This window comes from Diceros bicornis, chromosome 29, assembly GCF_020826845.1.
Source record: "Diceros bicornis minor isolate mBicDic1 chromosome 29, mDicBic1.mat.cur, whole genome shotgun sequence".
Lineage (NCBI taxonomy): Eukaryota > Metazoa > Chordata > Mammalia > Perissodactyla > Rhinocerotidae > Diceros > Diceros bicornis.
In genome coordinates this window covers 33,999,502-34,020,370 of record NC_080768.1, presented here as the reverse complement: position 1 = coordinate 34,020,370, position 20,869 = coordinate 33,999,502, and the positions used below count along the sequence as shown (strand labels likewise).

The following is a 20,869-nucleotide window of genomic DNA, read 5'->3' as shown; positions in this document are numbered from 1 at the left end:
CAATCATGAATTTTTACAGAAGCAGAAAATAGTGATGAAGCAGGTAAGGAAAAGAACTAAAATCTTTAACAATCCCCCCAAACTCTACCTAAAGAGGAATGAGAAAAATGGGAATTTAAAAGAGCCTAACAATCAAATTCACATAGAAACAAGTTGGAAAAAAAGAAGTCTCTGACATCCAGATCTGTGGTGGAAAAATTGTGTGAAAGGAAAGTTGCATTTCAGAGATCAGTGGCCGTTTATGGAAATACTTTAATAATAGAAATTCCTAATAAAGAACTTGGGACCCAGCTCAGGGTTGATTTGGAGCTTCAGTGATCTGAGCATGGCGCTCGATAGGGGGTCAGCCAGTGTAGATTCCAGTCCCAGCTCTACTGCCCACTAGTTCTGTGACTAGTGACTTTGAAGAAGCCATTTTACTCATTTGTAAAATGGGGACGTACTTCGTTGACAGAGAGGGTATAAGAGTGCTCTGAAAAGAATAAAACACTGTAAATCAGTCCAACAATTAAGCAAGCCATCAACAGAGAGTATGTGCAATGCACAGATAACTAGGAGGCTCACAACTTGGTGTAATTGCTTAGACCGTGTTGCTGCTGGACTAGTCAGGAGCTGTTGCTTGGTAGGGCTGCTGCCTTTCTGAACAGAGTGGCTGGGAGGCGGTGGAACTCTGCCTTCTTTGATATTTCACAGGGGACTCAGAGGGTAGCAAGCACTTGCAGGGCCCCAGGCAGGAGGCCCTTAGCTTCAGCAGGGAGGATGTTGGAAGGTAAACATGGATTTTAATGGCAGTGTGGAAGAGACCAGGACAAGGGAGCTCCAGCCACTTCTGAAGGGATCTTGAATGTCACGCCAGGAGAGGGCAGGGAGACAGTGTTCTTTCCACACATTTCATCTTGCTGATTTCTATTCGGTCATTAATTCTGGGGTAGCATCAGGGAGGAAATCCCGAGGTCAACCAGTGGTTCTTGAGAATCTCCATCCTGTGCTGAGAGGAGGAAGGCTATAAACTGAGTCCTCTTGGGGGATGATAAATCATCTAAAATACAAAGACACCTGATCAAGACATAAGGACAATCTCCTTTTGGGACAAAATTCTTGACTATTGGCTGCAGGGGAGCCCTTTGAGGCAATTTCATGACCCCTCATTTTTGGGGGAGCAGCTGAAGCCGAGTGTGGAAGGACGTGATCTGCTGTCGCCTCACCTCCCACTGTGAGGAGTTTGGAGCCCAAGGCTTCTCACTGCTTAGAGGAGCTGAGGATAAATGGCGAGCATCTTTGGATTTCCTGTAATCTGTTGAGAGCATGTTGCTTTCGCCAAGGACAGTTCTATTTGTGGACTAGTCTGTCTGCACATTGGCCCCAGCACCTGATTGCAGGGAACTTAGTCAACTCAGCAGTCTGGTAACTCAGAGTTTCTTGGAGTTGACAACAGGGCAGAGGTTAACCTCTTCCATAGATGTGGTTGGAAATTCACCCGTCCAGAGAAGAGACAGAAAGGCTGGCCAGGGTCTCCATCCTCTGCTCCTGCTGTAGACAATTTGCTGGGCCAGTGAGGCTTCCTGGTGACCAAACAATACTTGGTGTTGACTTGAGAGGCAGTCTTTCCCTGCTGAGATTGCCTGATCTCTCACTAGCAGAGTGGGGCTGTGGGAGGTGAGGGTACAGAGGGAACCAGGTTCTGGAAGAGAGAAGGTGGAGAGGGATAGGAATTGTGCTGGTGTTGGGTGGAGAGACAAGGAGGGAAGGGTGGGTCTGTGATGGAGGAAGGGGAGAGAGCACAGCCTAAGCTGGCCGGTTCCAGTCACAGAGCTCAGCAAGCTGGAGGTTCATCATTACCTGTCAAACGGCGTTTTTAATCAGCTCTGCTCCTCAGTGGAAGATAGATTTAATATCAAGGCACATTTTCAGAGCCATTAGTTTAATTATGACAGGTGTCTGCAAACTGGACGACTCTGCTTTCAGACCTGAGTGACAGCATTTAATTCTCTGGGCCCATGGGGACTCTGGAATACTCTACCAAAATGAGCCTCCATTAAAAGTCTAAGTGTTTTATTTTCCCTTCTCCCCTGTTTCTCCTTGCCCTCCTCCTCTCTTTTTATTCTACTGTCCGTGTCAAAAGAAGGAAACTGATAGAAATTGTGCTTCAGTAGAAGAGAAAATAATTTACCCTGCCTGTTAGAACTCACCTTACTGGGGCTTCCAGCAGCTGAGTTCCTGGTCAGGCTAAAGCTGTTATCATCAAAGCTTCTCTTACAACCTTCCCATGAACATTTAGCACCATGTCTACAGTAACTGCCTGCTGGTGTTTTGTTTTGCTTTTTGGCAGAGCCTGTTCAGCTCCTCCCTGACTCAGGGATGGCAAATATGACCACACTCACTATAGAGGCAGAGAAAGTGGGCGAGACCCTGAGAGAGTAGGCTAGGGGTCAAGCTCCGAGGCGTCTGGAAGTACCTGTTTCTCAGGCTTGAGCCTGGCTCTCTGCTACTCTGTGCATTTCCTGGGCTACCATCCTGTGTGGATTTCCTCTCCTGGGATGATTCCATGCAGCCTCCTTCCCCACTTCCATTGACTAGCTCGCCCACACTGGTGGCTGACCGTGGGCAGGGCGTTTGTGCTCTCTGAAACTTCTATCCAGATGTGCAAATGCTTGGGCTGGAGTAGTGGTGCTTTTCAAACCTCTTCTGTTTTGTTTAAACAGAAGGAAGCTTAAAAAATGAAATCTTAGGGACCCCAGAATTAAGACTAATAGAGCAGAGCCTTCTGGTGGAAACATGACCACTCACTGGGCTGCCTCTCCTGCCTCAGAAGCTCCTGAGACGCTCATGATCCCAGGGCCCAGAGCACCTGCAGATGGTGGTCTCTGAGGCCATCCCAGCTTTGCTGTGTGTGACTCCGGAAGCTGGAGCCCTCATCCAAGGGCATCATGCCCTCAGAGGCAGCCGATCCGGCAGAGAGGAAACAGTGCAGGAGCAGGTGGTCAGGACATGGCAGTTAAAGTGCCCGGCAGGGATGAGAGGACACTGGGTTAGGGCTGAGGATACTCGGGTTAGTTCACGTCTCAGGTCAGGATGCCTCCTCAGGCTCGGGAGCACTCTGTCTTACCTTGTTCTCTCACAATCTCTGTTGGATTCTTTTTGCTGTCCCTTTTCTGCAAAGGATGTGGGAGGCAAGACACAAGTGTGGCCCAGCCTCGTGACTGCCCGCAGAGCCAGGGGGCCTGCTGCCCGGCCTTTCCTGTGGGGTTGCTGGGCTGGTTCCTCCCCTGTCCACAGTGACCACTGTTGCATGGCCAGGCTGAGAGAGAGGGAGACAGAGAGAGGAGAGGCTGAGCAGAGGCGAGGCTTCCCAAGTTTCTACACTCTTCACTTTCCTTGGCCACCCCAACAAGGCGGCTCCCGCCAGAGAGCCGCCAGCTGTCCGCTGCTTCCCTCCCCAGGTGAAGGTCCGAACCCTGCCTGACCATCCTGAGGCTTTTTAACTACTCCTTTCAAAGTGGAAACCAGCCATCAATCTCTGGAGACCGAAGGAAGCAAATATGTTTCAGGAAGAACCTGGTCTGAGTTTCTTGGGGCCAGCCCTTTGCCCAGTGTGGCTGCTGAGTCCACACTTGGGGGCTTTAGAATGTGTTGGGTTCTTTGGCTTTGCTCCCTTACCAAAGAGAGAGTTTGTGTGAGACAGGGAGGAGAGGGAGAATACTGGGTGCAAAGGGTTTGGTGAAGTCATGTGTGATGAAATCTTACCTCTCTGACCAAATTCTAGCCCACGTGTCGGGCCTCTGCAGCGAGGCAGCATCCTGCAAAGTCTCTCACTCTCAGGGGAGGGTGCAGCCATTTTGTGTTCATTCATTTGTTCCCTGTTCATTCACTCAGTCACAAGCTCGATTATCAGACATAGTGAGCAGACGCCGGCTGGTCCGCCATGGGAGGAGGGGGCCCTCTATCTTTGGCATATTTTCAGATGGGAGGGAGGTTCCTGGGATAGTCATTGCTGTTAATCTAAGAAGCCCTGCTTTCCATCTGAGGAGGCCGTCCCGCCTGTGATCTGGGAATCCCTTCCCTAAAGGTCATGCCATAGGTAAAATGGTGCTATAGGAATCACTAAAAGCAGAGACCACTGGACTGACAGACGACATCTCATTCCACCCATATTTTACAGAGGCCCGTGGACATTTTTCCTCAGGTACCTGGAGAATATAATCCTTCATGTCAGCCTTTGCAAATACATCACGAGCTGCAAACTTGAGGGTTGGCATGGTATTTTGTGGCATTTGTGCATACAGTGGATGTTACTGATATCGTTCCAGAAACAATCAGTGGTGGAGATTACCTCATGCTCTTCCTTGCCTATTAGTTAGCTCTCACTGTGGAATGCCCTTGCTCCTCATTTCTGCAAAAGTCTACCCTCTATAAACCCCCTTGTACGTGGTGCACGTGGATTTCTCCTCCTTCTCCACTTAGCATTGTTCTGCTCCGTACTCTTGAGCTTTTGTTTTTCCATAGTCTGTGTCGAGCTCTGATTATTCCTTACGCTAAGTGCTGTTCCCTCATCTAGGTAGTAAGTCCTGTAAGACCCAGGCAATGTCTCACTCTCCCCTCGCCTCCCCCAGCCTCCATGGCCCCTAGTAGGGTGCCTGGGAGAGACTTGAGCACAGAGATACACGTTAGATTTAATGGACTCTCTTTAGAAATTGTCTTCCAGCAGAGTGTTGTTTCCAGGTCATTTTCACATGTTCTCTTGCCGCCGGATGGCCTGGAAGTTCAGTTTAAAATTTTCTACCTTCAATTAGTCTTAAAAAAGAGGTGAGTGCTGGTGGGTTGCAATTCACCAGACAGCACCCACATATTTGAACAATCGAAGGGATCTGGCTATTTAGAACATGCAGAATTTACGTTTCCTTTTTCCCTGATGGCCCAGAACAGAGGCTTACAGGAAACTTGAGCAGAGAAGAACTTCCAGTTCCATAAATCTCCTAGACATTGTGGAATGGGACTCATGGTTCCAAGGCCGTTGATGAATATTGAAAAACATCTCTGCATACCTCTCACGTCCTGTGTGAGGAAAACCCAGAAAGCAATTGCACTTCTCCATTTCATTGCAGGCCTCCCTTCCGGGGTGGAAGGGGCTGCATCTGTTTGTTTTTATCTATAGACCTTGCTGAGAGGATGTGGTGGTGAGTTTTGTATATCAGACAACCAGACAAAATACAGAGTACATATAGCAAATTATACATGGAAGCTTCAACTCCAGGATACGAAAATCTGGCATTCACAGAAAGTGTAAGTTGCCACAGGACAGGAGCTGTAACTCAAGAGCTGACAAACTATGTGGCTTCACGACTGTTTATTTATTTTTTATTTCACAGTGAAAATTTCTAGCTTTGATACTGCAATAGCATATCATAATACTTCCAAGTCATTTACCTTCTAATTATAACAGATGCAACAATGCTCTGTAACTGGCTCTATTTTTTTTTCTTTTTCTAACAAAGGAGAGAAAAATAAGCAGATTTTAAAAAACACATGGAGTAATTTGTTGAATGGCTAATTGGCAGAAATTATTGTGACGACTTAACCTCACTGAAGTAGCATCAAGTTACTTGAAAGAAATGCAGAGTATAGACTGCTCGAAGCATTTCAGGCTCTGAGTTTGTACAGACCTAATCAGTGTGGGGATCATACTGCATTATGACATCTGAAAATGGTTAAGTATTTATCCAGGTTTTCTTGGCTTGTATTTTCCAGGGGTTAAACTTGAGGTCTTTATCATTTCTTGGTTGCTGGTACAACCATGACAACATCTCTGGTTTTTTCTTGCTCATCTGCAGAAGCTGGGAGCACACCACTGCTGCAGTCCATGGGGACCTGGTTGGTCTATTACTCTTAAGAGATGATCTGAGATAAAAGGGTCCCGTGGCCAAATACTCTCGGAAAATATTGTGTCAATTACCTCTTGAGTATTATTATTATACACAGATTTATTAAAGATCTACTGTATTGGAAATCTGTTTTATTTTGTTTAAACCAGTGTTTCCCAATCCTAATTGACCAAGAAGACTTTTTTTTGACATAATGCTGACTAACAGAAACATAGCTAATTAACATCTCGAGAGCCTTACAATTTTGTGGTTTAAGGATATACGTTTGATGTTATCAGTACTCTCCAAACTGTACTAATTGGCTCTCCTTCTAATCTGCTATATCTTTCTCTTCTGCTCTTGAACTCCTAGGTCAGAGGCTCCATCCTCCAACAAGTTCATTCTTCAAACTGCCAGCAACACAAGCCTTTCCCTTTCTCCCATCCCTTGGGGGTATTGATTATACCAATAGATGTTGTACAGGGTCTTGGGCCTGAGACTCAGGGATCAGGCTTGAGGACTGGGGTCAAAACTTTGTGGAACTTTCTTCCAATGGTCCAATTAATATACAAAATGATAGTGACTTTTGAAAGCCAAATGGGGCCTATTCATCAATAACCTGAGATTTTTTAAAAATTTGCTTTTAATAATTGAGAATAATGTGGAGCAGTGAAACAAACATGGAGAGGAGACAGACTGTCCTGGGTTTGGTACTGATCCTCTCAACACTACCTTCACAGCTGCCTCAGAAGGCCTGGTGGCCTCTGGTGCTGGGCTCACCACAGTGCAGGGTCTCTGTGTCTGACTGAAATCACGTTGTGGTCTCTTGCCCTAGCTCTCTTTTCTGGTTGTATGAGAGTGCACTTGCTTTGGTAGAACCTAAGCCACATCTGGAACCCTAAATGTAAGGGAGTTTGGGAAATGTAGGTTTTTCTTTCAGCTTTTCAGCCTTGGCAATTCGAGGAGGACCTAAGAAAGAGGTTGGAATGAGAAATGAGTTGGATAATCCACAAAATGTGCAAACCTTCTTAAGTGTCAGTGGAGTTCTGTTGGTGCTTTTGTCTTGTCCCTCCTTTCCCCACACCCATCCCTTCTTGCGGGTCCAGGAGGCCTCTAACCCTGGGTTTTGTGCTCCTCAATTCTTTCTACTTCCTTTTAGAACTTACATTTATTTTTCCAAGCAGAAATGTTGCCCTGGCATCATTTCCTCTATTCTCTCTACACTACGCCTTACAATAAAACTTTATACCTTTTATACATAAAGGAAAATGTCTATGATTAAGCATACAAAAGAAAATTATTCTATCACTCAACAAAGCAAGGATTTCAAGAAAAAACATCTCACTATGAGCTTAAGAAAACATACAACTACTTTGAAACTGAAGCTGGTCCATGATACCTGGAGCAGAGAATGCCGTTTAGTGGGTAGAGAGGTGTGGTAGAGACTGGCCAGGATGGCACTAATGCTTTTCTTCTTCCTGACCTCACAGGAAGACCAACTTCCCAGCCTTCCCTGAAGGCAGGGAAGGTCCATGTGACTGGGTTCTGGCCAGCAGAATGTGCATGAAAATGTACAGCCTTCCCTTCAGGCCTGGGGTAAATCATTCCTGGCCCTCCTCCTTTTTCCCCTCAGTTGTTGGTCGGCTGAATGCAGAGGTCCCAGTAGAGGACTTTAGGGAGGCCCCACAAGATGGCGGAACCAAAAAATGGAAGGCACTGGATCCCTAGATGACCACATAGAAGACTTTCCACTGAACTCCTGATTGGACTGTAATGTGAATGAAAAATAAATTAAAATATTTGTTAAACCACTGAGATTTTTGAGTTGCTATGACATCAGCAACTGTAATTACTCTGAATACAAGAAATACAGTGCAACACGGTCTATCCGTACGACAGTTGTAAAATTCCAGGATAGTGCTCAGTAAGAGGCAGACATTCAATAAACATTAATTCTGCTATACGAGACTTAAATCAATGACAAGAACTCGACACCAAAAGGGAGATATGTTTCGGTACCTAATCAAACACATTCATTTGAAATGAGCGCAATCAGATAGAATCAAGAAGACAAAATGAACACATTTACATGCCTTCCTCGAGCACAGTGTCTCACCTAGTTGTACCCACAGCCCTATGAGCTCAACACTGTTATTACCACGTATGACCTATGAGGAGACCAAGGTTTAGAAATTTCGGCAAATTGCTCTCGTTTATACAGCCAGCGGTGATAAAACCGAGATTCAAATCCGGGCATTTTCATTCCAAAGCCTGAGTGTTCAGTCACCATATTTTATGTCACCAAGAATTCTAGCCTGGTTCACCTTCCCACAATATTTTAACCCATGGATGCCAGAGAAGTGTCCTTTCTCTAAGGGTTTCCCAAGTGACTATATGGTGCTTACCAGAGACCTCAAAAAATATTGACTTATTGATTGCTTCGTGTGAACTGTCTCAGATCTGAATCCAAAAAACCTAGATAGGAATGTCTTTTTGTCACAAATAGGCAAATCACAAAAAAGCAAACAATGATGAGCTATATATTAGGTTGTCTCAGAGTAACTAGGCAGCCATTCTTGCTCCTGGACATAAGTAGACTGTCATTCCTAAGTGATCAACATGGCATGTTACCTCAGAGCACTGATGTCTGAACATTGTTTGTGAAACGTCGCCCTGAAGAAGGCCTTGGAGGGCTGGGTCACTGTCACTGGAACCTGCTAAAGCCATGGCGCTGGTCCTAGATTTTCTTATTGAAGCCAAGTTTCCATAGTCATTCTTTTTTTCGTATTAAGAAATTTTGTTTTTGGTTTTGAAAGTAAAATATATTTCATTGTAGAAAAGAGTAAGGAAAAAACACTCAAAATTTCTTCACACGGAAGTAATAATTATTAATGTTTTGGTATATTTCCTTGTAGTTTTTCCGATGTATGTGTATATAATGCAGTTATTCTTATACTGAATATACAACATTCTCCTTTTTCACATTACATCCTCTGTAAGTATTTTCCCATGTCATTAAATATTTTTGAAAAATATTGTAATGGTGGAATAATAACTCATTTCAAGCATGTAATATAATTAATTTAAACAGTTAAATTTTGGGAATTTTGGGAATTTATGTAGCTAAATTAACATAAATAATGCTATGATGAACATCTTTGCGTATATATCATTGTGTTCATATCTGATTTTCCTTAAGAGACTTCCTTAAAAATATTTAAACTAAGAATAAATTATAAATATTTTGAGGCCATTAATACATATTATCAAATGCTTTTCAAAAACGTATTAATGTCTGCTTCCATCAGCAGTATATAAAATATCCATCTCACTGCACCCTCATTATTCATTCATTAGCATGAAGTTATAGGACCTCTGCATCTAGGTTCCTGTGGATCTTTGCATGGCATCCAGAGGTCTGAGAACAGCCTAAAATGCTATGCCAAATGTTGTGTGTACATCCATTTTCCTGAGGAGAGGGTTCTTGACAGAATGTTTAAGAATTGAATTATTCTTGTGTGTTTATTTGATTTTTCATGTCTTAGATAATAAACGAGGTTGAACATTTATTCATATATGTATTGCCCGTTTGTCTCTTTGCTCCTGAGAATTGTTTCCTCATGTTCTTGTTCATGTTCCATTGGAGTATTTGTCTTTGTCTTTTTGATTTCTAAGAGACTTTTATATATGAAGGATGTTAATAATTCTTTGTGTGCCATATTTGTGTGACAATTATTTTCCTAGGTTGGTGGCTTGTTAGAGAGAGACTTAAAATTATTAATGACTCAGTGCTACTGAATGTTTCTTTTGTCACTTAATCCATCAACTCTACATTTAGGAAGGCCTTTTCCAATTAGAGATCAGTACAATATATGTCTGTAACTTCTTGTAGTGCTTTATGGTTTGTCAAGTATTTAATTCATCTAGAATTTAATATATTATTCATTCATTTATTCATTTCTTCTATTAACAAATATTTATTGTGCACTAATTATGTGTCAGGCACTTAATGTGAAGTGAAAATTTAATTTGATATTTTCCTTGACTGATTTAGTCGTTTTTCTCCACTACCATTTGTTGTATTCTCTATGGCTTTCTTTATTACATTTTATTAAATTATATTAAATTTATTGAATATTAAAATTTTAATACTAGTATTTTATACCATTAATATGTCTACTTAATATATATTATATATTTTTATTAACTACTAAATAAATTTAATTGTTACACTAAATGGATATATTTATTACTTTTAATAGTAAATAAATTTAATAATTATTAAATACATGGTATTTTCAGTGCCATCTCTTACTTTCATTAATCTTTCTTTGATTCTTCCGCTAATTTCACACTCTTCAGATGACTGTATTTCTAGGATTTATTTTAATATTTGATAGGGCCTGCTTCTTCTCATTGCTCTTCTACAAAATTCCTTACTATTTTAAATATTTATTTATTTTTAAAGACAAGTTTTTTTTTTTTTTTTTTTTGAGGAAGTTTGGTCCTGCGTTAACATCTGTTGCCAATATTCCTCTTTTTTCCTCTTTCTCCCCAAAGCCCCAGTACGTAGTTGTGTGTCATAGTTGTAGAGCTGTAGCTGTTCTATGTGGGACGCTGCCTCAGCACGGCTTGATGAGCGCTGAGCAGGTCTGTGCCCAGGATCCGACCAGCGAACCCCGGGCCACGGAAGCGGAATGCGCGAAATTAACCAGTACACCACCGGGCTGGCCCCTAAATAGTTTATTTTTACAGATGAACTCCAGAATAATTTTTTCAAGAAAATTGGTATGATGGTTAACAATTTTACTATGAAAATCCCTTTGTCCTTATTTATGTTTTATCCTTGTTACCCATCATAGGACGATGTATTCATGTGCCTATCTTAACAGCTCACATCGACATTGGATTTCTTATCATCTCTATTGGTATTTCTAACAGATTTTTATTGTTGTTGTTGCTTTAATTTGTATAGTTTGCTGCTTTTTCATTTGAGAACTACATTTCCTGACTCTTTGTTAATTCATAATGTGTTGTAAATCGGGTCTCTTGATCTCAGATTTCCGTCACAGATGATACACAGCTACTGGGCTGGTTTTCCCTGAAATCGGGAAACACTAGGATCCAGAGCAACTATGTTGCAGACCAGGCAACTTCCCAGGCCACCCTCATGTTTCCGGGAATCCTTGAAAGAGACCCTCTACAGCTGGCAGAAGGCAGTGCTCTGTTACAAGAATCTTCTTTGTGATCTCAAAGAACTCACTGAGCGATGCAAAATTAAGCAGACTTTGTTACGCAAATCAATTTGAGAGTCTTTTCTCTTAAACTGGATAACTTTCTTTCCATTAGTGTAATCATAGCTTTCCCTCATTCTGTCACCTAGTATCGTGTTCTTTGGGTTTGTACTGCTTTCCTTTTCATTTTTATATGATAGTTTTTCCTTACTCTATTATCTAGTTTTTGCTTTTGGGTTTGTGCTGCTTTGCTAATTTCTTTCTTTGCTCTCTTTTGCTATCTAAACCATGCTTTAGCATTCTTTCTTCTTAGTAATTTGGAAGCCATTCTCAGTGGAGGGCAGAATCGCTTCCTGATACCCACTAGGTTTGCTATGGATCTTGATTCCAGGAATGAAAAGTGCGTGTTTGTGGGGAGGTGTTTGAGAGAAGTCAGATCACGGTGTTTACTTCCGCTTCTCACAAATTTCCTGGAACTCTCAATAGTGCCTAAAATTCGAGGAGGAATTCAATAATAAGTAATCTTAGTTGTGATCTGCTTCGCAAGGAGTACTCATCTGTACAGCTGTTTGCATTTGATGGGGGAACTCATCCAGCAGAAAGCAGGAGAGCAGCAGAGGAGGGTCCTTCCTAACACACCCAGAGAGCACAGGAGGAGCACCTGTCTTCTTGGGGATGGGGCAAAGTGGTACAGTGAGATGTAGAACTTTCCTCAAGGGAGCCACATAGTCCAATTGAATGGGGCACAGAGCATGCACATGTAATCTAATTCTTAAGAAGTTAATTTGGGGAGTTTTCTTTAAAACTCCCCAAATCTGTTTCTTTAAAACAGATTACTGTAGATAGAAGATTCCATTCTTCAGTGTCTGCAAAATTATCTGGGCAAATAATTCTGCAAAATTGCTTACTTTCTCTTTGTATAGCTCTCTGTGAATTCTGTGGTTATGCAAGCTTTTTGTGTGTAGGTTACTTTTTCAGATTCTGTACAGTGATTGTTATTTTGTTAACACAGTCTTTGATATTGGGTGTTTTTAGTTTAATCACGTACACACTTCAAGTTGTAGCTTTCTAATGATTAAAGTTAAAAATATCTTCTGACTCCTAGTATAATAAGAATTCCGTGCTTTATTTCCTTTGCCCCCTCCCACTTTCCCATGTTTGTTAATATATTGCTAGTCATATCAATCTATGTCAATAATAGTTTTTGCATATTCAATTAACATTTGAAACCAAATTTGCAACAGCTATGTTTATGCTGTAAACATATATGTAATTAGTTTTGAGTTACCTCTAAGTCTCTCAGTCTATAATTTTTCTATTCTCTAGCACTTTTTTTTGGAGTCATTTTTTTAAGTAGTTTTCCCAAACTACATAAGTGATATATCCTCTGAGTAAGGGCATATATTTTGCCTTTTTGTAACAGCTGAATTGAGTATAGAATTCTTGATCTACAAACTGCTTTCCTTAAAATTGTGCGGCTATTGCTCCTTTATCTTTTGTTTATTTTATACTTGGAAGGAAAAGTCTGAAGCCAACCTATCTCCCCCACTCATCTTGAATTCCTATAGGAATTTTTCTTCCTGAAATTCACCTTATGTACAGAGCTCTTCCCCTCTAGAAGTCAGTGAGCTCTTCCCTTTGTAGACACTGGTTTTCAGATCCACTTTACCTTTGGTTGTCAGTTCTTTGCCTATTATTTTGGTTTTCTTCTCTTCCCTCAGAACACTTCAGGCTGGGTCTCTGTTCTTTTCTACTTAGCTATCAACTTCTCTCTTGTTCTCTTTTCTTCTTTTCTCTGTGTATTGTGGTTGCATGTCTCCAGTTCAATCTCATTTTCACTGATTCTGTTCTCTGCAATACTCATTCTGCTCTATCCTGGCTCCATTGTGCATTTGAATCTCATTGTTGAAATGTGTTTTGTTTCCTTATTTGTATCATTTTTTTCGACATCCACATCTTTCTTTTTGTCTGTTCTCTTCTTATGGCTCACTGGTTCTGTTTTACAGAGGGCATGCTCTCTTACTTCACTCTCAGATCATCATGCTAATGTCTTCTAAATTTGTGAGAAACCATTTTTAGTCATAGCTTCTCCCTTTTTATGCTTCAAATAGTGTTACTTTTCCCTCATGTTCCACTGTCTTTGCTTTGGGCCATTATTTCATTATTTATTTTGACTTCCTGTTTACTCATTACTTAAAGGAGTTAGTATCCATTCATGTTGTCCTCCAGGGTAAGCCAGCTTCCTAGGAAGTTCTTTCTCTTCTTTTCCGGTTTCTCTGATGGAACTGGAGATTCAGATGCTATTTATGGTTCTTCTTTAGTGAAGTACCTGCAACAAATGTGACCAGTATCCATGGCTCCCAGAACTCTTCATTTCTGCTCTTTTTAGACCCCCAATTAAGAAGCAAAGCATCTTGGACTGGAAATTGTGGTCTGTGAGAGGATGAGAGAAAGAAGAGTTAGTAGGGAAGAAGAAAGGTGTAGATCTACAGACAGAGTCCGAGCAGTTGGGGTCGGCCCTACTGTTCTCATTTAGGCCCTGCCTGCATTCTGAAATCAGGAAGACAGAGCTCAAGTCTATTTAAGTCCTTCTCTACCCTCTTTGGGAATGTGTTTCTTACTCTGGTTTAGAGTGTGGAACATAAAATTATGTGACCAACAATGTATCTCTCCCTCAGTCTATGATTACAACGCAGCTAGTGGTAGTTTTGCATGGCCTGCGACAGAGGGTCTTCTCCTACATTTAATTGCTGTGCTGATTTCATCTTCTTTCTCTTGTGTACCTTTAGCTGGGAAAAGATGCTGGAGGGATATCTTTCGTTCATTTATTCACTCAACAACATTTATTTATTATACTTGCCGTGGTGTTAATGCTAGAGCCTCTCTCATAGCAATATGTAATATAGTATCTTCATGTTCACACTCTATATCAGAGTCAAACCCATGCTGTCTGGAAAGAAAGGCAGGGTTTTTGAGTACAATTTAAAAATATCAGGCTAAAATTTGTGTCATGCCTTTCAAAATGGGGTGCACCTCTGTCTGGGGCAACTTGTACCACTCTCCTCTGCCTTCGGGGCATCTTAGTGGAGAAGTTTGGGACTCACTGGTTTCACAGTTGATGGAAAGTCACTAAAGACTTTTCAACTAGAGATGTTATGTGAGAAGGAAATGGGGATACACCTGGAAGCAGGGAGACCAGTAGAAGTCACCTGCAATAGCTCAGGATGGGAGTCGATGAAATAGGCTGGTGGTATTGAGAAGAAGAAAAAGGATGGCATTTATGAGGAGATAGAATTGATGGCTTGGTAAAAGAAATGAAGGAAAAAGAGAGACAGATGACTCCCAGGCTTATGATGTGTGTAGCTGGGAAAGTGTTGGTGCCACTACTTGTGATGGAGGGTTTGGGAGAAAGAGATGCTGTGTATTATAAGAAAGAGGCCGCAGGGCCCAGGTCTCTAATGAGGGTGCTGAGACCTGATTTAGATTACTTATTCAGTGTTCCTTGTAGTAATATTTAATAAAGATATAGGGAAACATATTGCTATTGTAGTGAATATCATGAGGATTACTGATTACATGAAAAATTTGCCTCTGAGTAAGCAGCTTCCAGTAACATTTTTTTGTTCTGAAAGCACAGAGTCCTTGTCATTTTTGCAAAAACTGTTCTTCTGCCCTCAAGTTACCTTCCCATCCCTACACAGGAATGTAATCTTTCAGATATGATATCTTGTGATTTTTAACAATCTCCATGACCTTTCCCTAACCCATTGAGAAAGCAGTGGGACAAAACAGGGGCATTAGAGTAGAAGTGTTTTTGAGATTAATGGAGTCAAGATTGTTGAGAACCAGGACCTTAGGGAGCAGGGAAGATTCAGAAGAGAAAGACCTTTCTCTCCATAGAGGGAAAGTGCCCTTCACTGTCAAAAACGTGGAGAAATGAGTGGAAACAGGATTCAGGATATTCCTGCTCCATGAACTCATTTCTAGCGAGACTTTTCAGTCCAGTCTCCTAGTGGAAAGAGCACTGGACTAGGAGTTAGAGACATGGGCTCTATGCCACCTACAGGCTCCTTAGTCACTTCTTTGTTTTAGGCTTCGGTTTCTTATGTGTCACATGACTGAGTTCTTACAGTTCTAAAGCACAGAGGGTCTCCAGTTCTTCTGCTTGCCTTGTGGGGAACCGAAAGCAAATAACAAAGAAAAGTACTGGGGTCAAATAAAGCATTATTGCTATTCAAATGAGGCGCCGGTAAATGCTTTCTTTGGAGCCAGACCCAGCAAGAGGCGTTACTAGACCTAGACTCAGGCGTTACTAAACACCTAGACCTAGTGTTCTGGTGTCCATATGTCCAGAGCCTGATCAGCTTCTTACCACCCAGATGTCACCTGACGTGATGTGACACAGTGAGGATATATGTGTGTTCTGTCACTGAGAGGCTTTCCCCAGCCTGCTCCCCGGAGAGACTCGGGCATCAGTATCCCTGCTTGTTGGCACGGTGACACTGTAGTTCAAATCATCATGGGCACCACAGCTGCTCCCTCACAGCCACCTCTGGGATGAAACGGGTTGAAGGTTCTCAGTCCAGGCTCAAGAGAAGGGTGTCACCCACACTCAGCAAAAGGAAATAATTTTTGGCTCCTAGGAAAATAATTTAGACTGCATTTCCCCTTCCAGGGTTTCAGCTATAGCCCAACAGGAGCATGGTGAATGTGGTCTGATGACACAAAGCCCAGCAAAGCACATCCTGCAGCCTGGAAATGGAGTGACTGTTCCTATTACTAAAATCAGAAAAGGAATTATGGTGAGATCCTCACACAGAAGACCCTGCAATATAACATCCTGAGCAACAACCCTACAATGGATGTGGTGATGAAGCTCATAGGGAATTGCCTCATAATACCCATCAAGGTCGGCTGACGGTGTCAGCCCAAAGAACACTTCAGCACAAGAGTTTTATAGATGCCATCACAAGATGGTTCAGCAAGGATGAGCTCTGCTGGTTTGTCTTGATCCAAGGGAAGTGAGTGGTCTGTGTCACTTCCAGGCACTTACCAGCACTAGATTCATCATGAAAAGAATCAGTCCCAAGGATTTTTTTTTTTTTGGATTGAGGTGAACCCTCCCTGGCAACAGTACCAATCCTGTGGTCTAGTGTACTAGTTAGTAATGCTTTTGGCTTCAAGTAACCCGAATCCCACTTAACAGTGGCTTTGTGACACAAACACATTTGTTGTTTACTTAGCAAGGAGTTCCAAAGACAGCTGCCTCATAGTTCATTTAGCAGTTTAAATTTATCATCAAAAAAATCCAGGCTCTTTCTTTCTATTCTGCCATCCTGAGAATATGTTTTTGTGTTTGGTGCCTCATGGTTGCAAAATGGCTGCTGTGGTGTCAAGCATCCCAACCATATGCAAAAGCAGTTAGTATGGATCAGGCAATAGGCTTTCTCCTCAGAAGGTTCTATTTATTAAGAAAGTTCTGCTTTTCCTACAATCCCTCTGCAGACATCCCCTTCCATTTCGCTGGTCAGAACTGGGACATGGGGCCACCCCTGTCTGCCAGGGGAAGTGGGAGAGGGTAAAGGAGCAGATGGTTGAGAATGGCTTCTGGGTAGCCACACAGTAGTGTCTTCCACACCCAGTGAAGTGCCTGAGACAGACGCCTTCACCTTGCTAGAAGGAGGCTTCCTTTGTTTTCCAGGACTACAAAGACCTTTACTGGAGGAGCAACAAACTATAGCTGCTTTGGACAAAAATCTATTCAAGCTTAAAATGCAAGAGCATTAGCTGCTCAGAGCCGTCACCAAGGAGAGATAAAATACGTCTGCTCTCTCAAGACGTGGGAGATGCTTGCGGTGTGATTATTTTGTTGGCTGGGAAAGCTGCTTAGCCAACAGAAAAAGGAACTTACCTGAACATTTATGAGTCGGCTTTTCAAAGGCAGCGACCCATCTTCCTTTTCACCCCTCCCCCTCCCCCTTCCCAATAAGGGAACACTTAGCAAAACTAAATAAATTATCAGCCCGGCCATGAAGAAATGCTCTTCCTGGGTAATGCGGGGGTGACTCGAAGCCATAAAGGCAAATTCCAGGACTCAGGTCATCACAGGGAGGAGGGGGGGAGGGGAGAGGCTCCAGAGGGAGCCGGCTGAAGGAGAAGGGAGCCCTGAGCTGCCCTCGTCACCTTGCTGCTCTGGGGACTGGAACAGAAGGGACCTGGGGCTGCTTTGCACTGACCTGAAGGACGAGGTGGCCAAACTGTTATCATCGAGAGCTCTCAGGGTCATGCAGTCACTGAGCCAGAACAAAGCCCTGCGGTGTAGTGAGCTGAGCATGGGGCATGGAGCCAGGAGTCCTGCCTTCCAGGCCTTGCTTTATCATCTTCCTGCTGGCTGATCTCCGCTGAGTGGGCTAACATCTCTGAACTTAGCCTTATCTGGAAAATAGGGATAATAATGGCAAGATTGATCTCTGCTATAGACTGAATTGTGTCCCCCAAAAAGTCATCTGCTAAAACTGTAACCTCCAATGTGACTGTATTTGGAGTTAGGGCTTTTAGGAGATAATTAAGGTTAAATGAGGTCATAAGGGTGGGGCCCTAATCCAATAGGGCTGGTGGCCTTAGAAGAAGAGGAGGAGAAAGAGATAGTTTCTTCTCTCTCTGCAGGCTCAGGGAAGGCCAAGTGAGGACACAGAGAGAAAGTGGTCATCTGTAAGCCAGGACGAGGGGCCTCACCAGGAACAGAATCAGCCAGCACATTGATCTTGGGCTTCCGGCCTGCAGAACTGTGAGAAAATACATTTCTGTCACTTAAGTCACCAAGTCCGTGGTATTTTGTTAGGCAGCCTGAGCTGACTGATACAATCTCCCAGAGTCTTGAAGGAAGCAAGTACTGGGGGCAGTGAAGGTGCTCTCAGGCTCCTGCTCTCTGGACAAAGGTGTACAGTCATTACCCCACGTGGCCCACACTTCTCAGTCAGCGCATGAGGAATCTGAGGCCCAGGGGTGTTCTGGGACTCTCCCAAGGTCGGCCCCCTCTGGCTTCTGTTTGGAGGGTGTGCTGTCGCCCCTGAGAGCGGCCCGTGCCCCGCTGAGGCAGGCAGACAGGGCCTCCTGCCTCACACTTTGCTGTGCTGGAAATAAAGCTCAGATCACTGCCGTCTCTGTGAAAAACCCGGGACAGGACGCTGTCTACACCACTTAGCCACACTCTCTCCCTGAGATTTGTGTGTCCAGGAGTTTTAGGAAATAAAAAATCAAAACATGACTTTTGCTGATCAAATTCATGATCCCAAACCTGCTGACCCACTGGACGATCTATGCATGTGCTTAAAACGAAACGTTTCTGTGAGGGGGGATCTTTAAGAAATGTTGTTTCTATTTAGCTACTAAAATCACGTTTATGCTCTAGAATATACATATTCTTTTCCCTTTTTAACTGTAAAAAAACTAATTAACCATATCTTCTAACTCTCCAGTGCCTTCTCCCCAAAAGAACAGGGCTGGACGCTGACCCCTCTGGTTGCTCCGTGGCCTCCGCCAGCCCAAGGGGACTGAGGTGTGAAGTGATGGCTCCCTGTGGGACCCTCAGGCCTCCTGCAGGAGCTCTGGTGACCCACCTTGGTCAGCAGGAAACTGGGGCGTTGGAAAGTGCTTCCTCCTTCATGCAGGGTTGGGTGCAGCTGCCTGCTTGCTGGCAAAGGGTAGTGGATTGGGGGCAAGCCTGTCCTCAGCCTGGACCCCCACACATGCTGAGGGGATGGTTCTGGTCTGGCTTGGATGGGGTAGGGAACAGCTATCGGTGCACAATCTTTCCAGCAAGTCTTTCTTGTTGCTTTGGATATGGTATTTATTTTAACATCAGCAGTTTCATTTCTCTTTGACTGTCAGAGAAACACACACACACACACAAACACACACACACACACTCCAAATCTCCTTGTAAGGAGAAAAGCTAGGTAGGTTATAGTTTCCTCCTGGGAAAAAAAAAAAAGAAAAAACACCACAGACTCCTCACAGTATGATTTCATAGGCCATGCTAATTATTTTTTAGGGCGAACATAATAAAACTCAGGTGACTTGCCTTCAGCAGTTTCTCCTTATCTCCACACAGCGCTGGATCATTTACCCACATGGCAAGCAATTACCATGAACCCTGCCGTTTTTACCAGACATTCTTTGTGGGAACCCTGCTAGAGTACACAAAGGTTAATACGCTTTTGCACTACAAAATCTGGGCATTATCTTGTGTATTGTAAGACATGCCCGTGACACGTTGAATTCAGACGATTTACAAGATCAGCAAAACAGAAGGGGTTCCCATTGGGAGCTTTTCCCGCTAACGATTGCCTCTTCAGAACGTGGCTCCGCGAGCTGTGGGACTAGGGGGTGCTCACACTGGCAAGTGCAGACGCCCAGAGATGTGCTTCCTCTGGGAAAACTCGTTTTTGATTCAGATAGAAAAAAAAATTGTAGAATTTATTTAAACTAAGATTCAAATGTTCAACGTGTCATCCATCTGCAGAGATGACAGCACTGACCACCAGAACAAAAACAAGTGTTGGGAATGATTTTCTAGAAAGGGAGATGTGAGCCTAAATATTGCCCTGGATTGTTAAGTGCGTTGTCTGCTGACCACTGAGATCTCAGCTCAGATGTGACCTCCTCCAAGGGGTTTTCCCTGACTGCCTGTCCTGTATTGTCCTGCCACTCCGTCACCACCTTCCCCTCCATGGCTTGTCCTCCTCGCCCCTCTCATTGTTCTCTGCAATGCTTGCATGTACGTGTTAAATTGATTCAGTGGCCATCACTCCCGCTAGGATGTAACCCCATCCTGTTACATTCACCCTTTTGTCATCACAGCTGACTCAGTGCCTGGCCCGGAGTGGACCCCAACAAGTATCTGTTGAATTTTCCCATATTTTGTCTCCACACTTACACAGTAAGCACAGGCGCTGAGTGTGACACTGTGGGCTGTCTTATTCAGCATTCACTCTGTGGAAGGATCCGTCGTTGATTTGCTCTTATTCATTCATTCATTCATTCACTTCATTGAAATCATGACACATACGTCCACTCTTTCTGATACAGTCTCTATGGTCACCTTGTAGCTCACTGTTATGGGAGCACTGTCTGGGGATAGTCAGAGAAAACCTGGCCTTTGGCTTTCTGGCTCCTCAGGCTAAGTTATAGTAAGTGCGATGGATGAGCCTAACCCCTCACTGTTGCTGGAGATGAAGAAACTGGACGTACTGAATTAGGACGCTCTCCTGTCCTTTGTGGTTTCTGTCCCTTATGGTTTCTGGCACTTCCATTCGTTATCTGCTTCACCATTTCACGGAAGTGGAAATCAAGGCTCCAAGAGATTAAGCAGCTTAAACACCCAGTTGGTAAGCAGTGGAGAAATCTCAGGGAAGAAGCACTTCCTCTTATTCAATATGGATGGATTTTGCTAGTTGATCTCAGTGTGGCCTTTGTTCATCCAGCCAAAGAAGAGGTCTCTGCCATCCTCTCTCTGGCCTGTTATTTGGGGACAAAGCAAGGCAGAGTGGTCATAGCCATCAGGGAGGATTCAGAGTTGGAAATGACCCTAGATGGGGGCCCGATGTCAGGAGAGGTGAAGTAATTTGCTCACAAATAAGTGATATAATCAATCAGTGTCAAAGTCAAGGTCAAAACCCAGGTCTTAGGGTTCCCAGGCCAGTGCTTCCAGGCACGTGAACCTCTATGACCTGACTGGGACGGCACTGCACAGTCTCCCAGTGGGTAAGGTCTGGG

General features: G+C 43.4%; 1 long non-coding RNA gene across 4 annotated transcripts in view; it reads left to right on the top strand.

Annotated features, from left to right (window-relative positions):
* LOC131394025 (uncharacterized) overlaps window positions 1–20,869 on the top strand; it is a 49,034-nt gene that overhangs the window by 14,957 nt on the left and 13,208 nt on the right. The window contains exon 4 of one of the 4 annotated variants that reach the window (XR_009216044.1): window positions 15,768–17,194. The exons of 2 other annotated variants lie outside the window; for them this stretch is intronic. This is a non-coding gene — a long non-coding RNA (uncharacterized LOC131394025). Of the gene's footprint in view, window positions 1–7,491; window positions 8,248–15,767; window positions 17,195–20,869 lie in introns of those variants that run through there. One more of the 4 variants, XR_009216045.1, reaches the window with a different exon arrangement.